Below are 6,621 nucleotides of genomic sequence, written 5' to 3'. Positions count from 1 at the left end.
GTGGTCTCTGAATCACTCCATTATGGCTCATTAGGTTCCACACACATCAAACTGTTTGTAAACAATTCAACAGCGGGAGCTTCCTGTTTCTGAGTCAGCAAAAATGCAGCGCGTGTACAGATTACATAGGCCGCCACGTCTTCCATATAAATCGACTCCCAACTGAGCTAGCTGGGGTTGGTAGTCCGACTTCATTCGTAGTTCTCTATGGCGTTTTGAAACAAACTCAGAGTCCACGTGCCTTTTTATGTCATCGAACTAACACAGAAGTGCGCTTTTCTTACATGCAGGTATACACTCTTAATGATTTGTTTGCATGGATTGATCACTTTAATGTCGTCATCATATCGGCAAGACACCGAAGGACTTTTACGCCATTCAAAAGCTCTTTGTAAAAAGCTAATTGCTGAACGTGGCTCTAAAAGGCGCGACGATCAATGGTGCCTTTTGCAAACGTTATTGACTTTTTTCCATCCTGTGTCATAAGAAGTCTTCAAGCATTCAAAGCCGCTTTCTTTTTGATTTTGCGAGTCGAGTATATCGCCTTGCGCCCAATCCCTCATCCAAATATTGACAAATCGAGTGAATGAGGACGTTTCCGCTCTTCGGCGTGTCCGTAAATAACAAAGCTCATTATGCTGGTTCCAGACTCTTCTGATCAGCGATGGGGGCGAAGACCAATAAAAAAGGGATCGGTGTGAAACTGTCATTCATCACGCTCTTTTCTCCCCTCTCTTCACGTTCCTTCCTGCTCCAAGCAGAGAACAACCAAATTTAAGCAACACTTCTCTCTGCGGTGCTGCTATTGCTTCCTTACGTCCCTTTCCCTCAGTAATAGACCTGTTATGTAAATAAAGGATGATTCACGTTACCTGAGGCGGAATGCATGAAACATCCGCGCAAGGTCGGTCGCATCTGCTGCATATTCAAGGGAACGTGAACGATCGCGTTAAAATCAGAGTATCAGAGGATCTCCGGCTTTGATTAAATCGTGCCAGCGAGGTAGGTTGAGCGCAAGTGTTCATTCCTATTTATTCGTGACTTAAACGTGGATTTGGGATTTCCGTCATCAGAAAAACTCTGGAAAACTTTGCAGGCGGATTTCACCTTTGTGAAATGGAAATGAAAACGGGACCAGGCCGTCAGTATTATTCGCTAAAACATCAAGCCAGGGGTATTACCCTCGGTGGCGTATTATTCCCCCCCTTTGGACAGGCTGCATTAGTAAATGTGTGCTGACAGCAGAGGTTACCTTGAGCGGGCCGTCGGTCCTGGGGGCTGTATGTCTTCATTTACCCCGGTATCTGCAGATGCCAGGGAAAACAGGAAAGTTATTTTCTGTCTCTGGCCTGCAGGGAAAACTCGGACTAACGATCTCAGCCATGTTGATTGCTACCTCACTCCTGGAATCCTGGAATAGCACCTCACTTTTAGGCTCGAGAGATGAGAAGGGACACGGGGAGAGTGTCTGTGCATGTGTGAATACAGGCGAGGCAACCACACGTACGCTCACACGTGCGCACACACGCGCACGGTGCCAAGTGAGGTCAGGTATGCTGTGATTAAACTCAACCTGGGTGTCCAACTATTAATCATGTGGATTATTTGGGTCAAACTGGATGCAAACCCCTTCCATGACATCACTCCGCGGCTCTATACTGAGCCCACAGGTTGGGCTGGCGTCAGGCCGTGAGTGATCTGGTCTCAGGTTCAGGCTGTGCCCTGATGCCGTGTCCTCAACCCTGCGAAATCTAGGAATTTCTTCGCTGCACCTGCGCACATTAGCTTGGGAGCGCCGCAAAAGTTACAGTGACCTTTTTCTCTTCTTTTGGCAGCCAAAAAGTGCAGGTGCACCTCCGGCGCAGCCCAATAGAGTCAGAGGAACAGGACAATGTTATCAGTCACTGCCAAATAGATCCGCTCCTTTCAGACGTATCTGATTATACTACGGAGACCAGGATGATGTCTGCTGTCTGCATGGCTTCTCATTTTAATGAAATAATAATACAAATATCAATTGCAGACCGATGCATGGGAGCCTTCCTGTCGGCCGCAGGACGCCTTCTGTCCAAACTTTAAGACACCGAAGTGGTGCAAACAAAAAGTGCATCAGATGAATAATAACATTCAGCATCCCGTCAATGGTTTGTTAAATGATGTGGATGTAGCTGCTGTAGAACTGTGTTTTTTCCCATGCTTGACTCAGCACCTGTCCTGTGTGTCTCGTGCGTTGCGAGCGTGTGGTGTGTTCTCTATTTTTCTACTCTAGTGTTCCCAAACAAAACTCCCCGAGACAGTTTATTTATACCAACTATGAGCGATGCGCTTGTGTCGCCAGTGTAATGAATAAATTGCGTCGGAAGGTTGGAGTGTGCATATTTACTTTGTAATAATAAACGACGTGGCCTCCGCCGCGGTGCACGCAAGCGAGGGTGTCACAGACTGTGGCTCTGCGCTGCGAGGAAGATTATTGGGCTAGAAGCTTTTGGATTGTTGCTCATTTGTTTGCTACGGAACTGGACAAAGTGCGGAGGCAGGTTCCTTGATTAATTTAAATTTAGAAACCTTTTTTTTTTTCAACATTAATGGATAATGGATGTTCGGGACAGCTGGTAGGGAACAGGGGCCTGCGGCAAAGGGTGGAAAGACGTGAGATGGTGTGTGTTTCAGGGGGGCGGGGCCTAATATTTCTAATTAGGTATAAAATGTCAGGTGGTTTAAATGTCGTGACTAATCGGGTTTAGCTGCGATAGTCTTATGGAGCTACTCTAAACACTGCATGCTAACTGAGTATGAAACGTAGACAACTGCAAATAGTAACCAATGGAACCAGGTTTAAACATACTTCCAGCCTTAAACTTGTATTAGTAAACTGCTACTGTGTAGCTTTAATTCTGCACAGTCATGATGCTGCACCCTACAGCAGATAGATAAATGGGCAGACCCGGTCCTATATGGTCCTGAACAATGCCCGGGGCTTTTTGCTGACTCCTCGCCCCTCACTTGCTTTGAACGCAGCTTTGTCCTCTGCTGTTTGTCGCTCATTATATCAGAACGATGTAATCTGAAAGTAGACGAAGGGAGCAGGAGTCTCAGCTGCAGGGCCCAAAATGATGGGTTATTACAGCTAACCGCGGGCTAACAACACACCGGCTAATCCTCAGGGTGGCTATTGCCAAAAACCATAATAGGCACAGCCGTAAGCCAAAGACAGTGTCACACCTCTGTCCCCAAATACCTTTAAATAGCTCTGTAAAAGCACCTATAAAAGGACCTCCTTGATGTTTTTATTTAACATTCACACCATTTTTCTTGCTAATAAGGCTATAACTAATAAAGAAGGTCACTGAAAATCACTCCAGATATAATTTGACACTTTGCCTTACTTTGTATGTGGATGTATTTATTAATATTCATTGGGCCACAATCCCCAATTAAATTCCCTCTAAAAGAGGGAATTTGGCGCTAAATATGAAGCTGTCTCTCCTTGCTGTTTAACCACACGTTCCTGTTCAGATTAGCTGTACAATGCTTTTAGCTTAAGTTAGCATCATTTTACAAAGCAATAAAGTCGACTTTGTTCCGTGCTCCATTTCAGAAAGACATGTTTTTGCAGAGACCATCAAAAAGATTTGCTAAACACTCAATATGTACACAACTCTTTTTTTATAACCATCATCAACAAATTTTAATTGCACTCTATTACTAGTATAAACCTTTTTAACTTCCCAAAGAAGTTAAATCCCCAAAGAAGCAGAAATACCCACTCCGCTAGGCTACATCGCTCACACTGAGCCTCGTGTGCAGCTTTTAGCACGCCTGGGCAACTCTGACTGAAGCTCACGTTGCTTTTCTTGCTCTCCGATTTGTAATCTTTCAGTTATCCGCAATGACTCGGAATTTTAATGATCCCGAGAGCTGGGAACACATGAGACAATCGGATGCATTGGAGATGTTGGGGTCCAGGGTGGTGTCTGTTTTTTTCCTCCAGGGGGCGTTAGGGAGCTTCGTTGCCTACAGTTGGCACTGTGGGCAGGCACACCTGTGGGCGATTGCCACCTGGCGGCATACTTAAGGAGGGAGCGCCTGCCCATCGGGGCCAGAGTGTCTTGTTGTCTTTGTTGCTGTCCTGTTTGTTTCCCGGGATGCTCAAGGTCTCCATGCCGAGCCCGGTTCCTGGGTTCTCTGCAGTCCTGGAGGACTGCTTCTGGTCTGAGGACTCTCCGTTGGACCCCATGAAGTGCGGATCCTACTCCTGTGCTACCCGCAGTCCAGGAGGACTGTTTGTCTTTGTGTTGCCCCCTCCCCGTAATAAAACTCATTTGGAGCCTCTTACCACCGTGTTCTGGTCTCGGGTCCTCTCTAAAATCCATATCCATAACAGGAGATTCCACGTTATACCTTCAGAAGCTGTGTAGCTAGCTGTAATTTAACAGACAATGTACTTTAATGGATAAACCAAAAATAACACCCTGCATTGATCGTAAATTGTAGCAACTGACGCTCCATGATTGCTGTGGATGTCTATTTTTTTCTTATCTAATGTGAAATTAGCTTGTTTTTGATTGTTCCGAAATCTCACATTCAGCTAGTGCAGATTATTACAGAAGCCCCGCAGCTAAAGGAAAATGAGATTGCTCCTTGCGCATTCTTTGTTTTCCCTCTTACCTCGTCAAAGATTCGCAAAAAAGCAACTTGAGTGGCGGAGGTGGAGTCGCTGGGAGTTTGATGGTGTTGCGCCTGTGTTGTGGGGTTTGTGCAGGGCCATAAGGGACCCTGCTCATGGTTTCTGTATCGCCCTCATCATGCCAGTGAGTGCAGATATTCAGTGGTTCCAGAGGTTCCAGAGGTTGCTCGGCCTGAATTACTGTTCGCACATCAGGCCGGAGCTTGGCTTTGCACACGAGCTATCGGGATTCGGTTCTCTCTCCCCTCTCCAGCGCTCTGTGGTCCGGAACCAGTCCACTCGGCGGCAGCAGGTGTATCTGGGGAGCCGTGGATGATTCCCGCCCGATTGAATGAACCCTTTATAGACCCTTTTCAATGCCCTTCCTGTTTTCGCCGCGCGATCATCGAAACGCCGCTATCATCACAGTTATGATCTACAGCCCTCCCGGGGAGGCGCAGTACTCCATTTCACTCAGATTCATGTATCAGGGTCCCTCCCTCGCCGCGCACATGCAGTCACCAACGAAGGGGGCGGCTCGCGACTTCCAGGCTGACAGAGAACAGGACAGACACGGGGTCTGACGCCCCAGCTTTCAGAGGCCTTCCTGCAGAATTAAGAGCGCCAACTGAGAGGAGAAATGAGTCAGCGCGGCCTGTCATTGTCACCAGCCTCGCAAACAAGCCGGGACCCAGTCCTGCCAGCGAGCTCTTTAGAAACCTGCCACATTTTAACTAAAAAAAAAAAAGCAAAACACAACTTTCAGTGCTACGCACAGTGATCCGACCTTGTTTTTCAGGCTTCGTTGTTTTTTTGAAGCTTCTGAGCACTCGACACGGTGCAGCTGTGACAGATCAGTTCCTCAACTGGAGAGTGAGCCGGAGCAGGTACAGTTACCGTGGTGGAGGAATGAATGTTGGGAAGGAGCCAGAATCCATGGTTTTGTTCTGACATCTGCAATGTGTTCTGCTGCCAGCAAAGTACTTTGGGATTCAACAGTTGCTTCGCCCACTGGGTTCATACCAAAATAACCTCTTCGGCGTTAGATTTAGGCACACCACGGTCAAAAATGCACAAGAAGGAAATTCATACAAAAAAATAACGATAAGTGAAAGTTAATATTATTGTTAACATTATCGCACCTTTGAAAGCCTCGATTTCAAGCTTCAAGGGCTTTTATATCCAATAATGTTATTGGGATATTTCTTTTTCCCTCAACAATGCTCTGCTGCATTTTTAAAAATGTTTTACATTGCTATGAGTGGAGCTATCTTTGTTATCATTTTTTAGATATTGAGCGGCTAAAGTTGGTTTTACTAGCAGTGGTAATAGCAAGAATGTTCTCTAGGTGGAAATAAGTTATTAATTACCCAAAATATCCACAGATTTTAGTCATTAAGGCTAAAGAGCCAAAACTGTGCAGCTTGTAAAGTTTGTGATTTGGGGCTCTAAATAAACTTGAGTGGACTTTCCACACTCGCAACTCTGCATTTTATGTTTATTTTTTTGCCCCATGTGCCTCCCCCCATCATAACTATTATTTCACCCACATGTAAATGGGTTTTAGGACCTGCGGTGCCTTCACACCTTAATAGTCCAGGAGCTTTAATTGGGTTGGGGAATGTTGGCAAACACCTCCAATAGGTTGGGTTGACTTTGATGATACAGCTGCTCCTTTGAGTATTTCTTTTTTCCTAAAAAAGCACTGATGAGAAAGACAAAAACAGGCTCATTGATCGAAAACAGAGCTCCAACCCCTTCGATCTATTATCTAATTTAATATAGACAGTCCAACATATTTCCGTCTATATTATAAAGCTTCTCTTCAATACTCTACGTCTGCCCAGGAGACATTTTCCAACTTTTTCTATCTCTGCTTCTTCAAATTTACGCCACTGCATCACTTCCTCTCTTTAGTTCATTTCCACTCTTTCCTCCACTCATTAAGCCACTTT

This window comes from Takifugu rubripes, chromosome 3 (assembly GCF_901000725.2).
Source record: "Takifugu rubripes chromosome 3, fTakRub1.2, whole genome shotgun sequence".
Classification (NCBI taxonomy): Eukaryota; Metazoa; Chordata; class Actinopteri; order Tetraodontiformes; family Tetraodontidae; genus Takifugu; species Takifugu rubripes.
Note: the sequence above shows the minus strand (reverse complement) of the source record.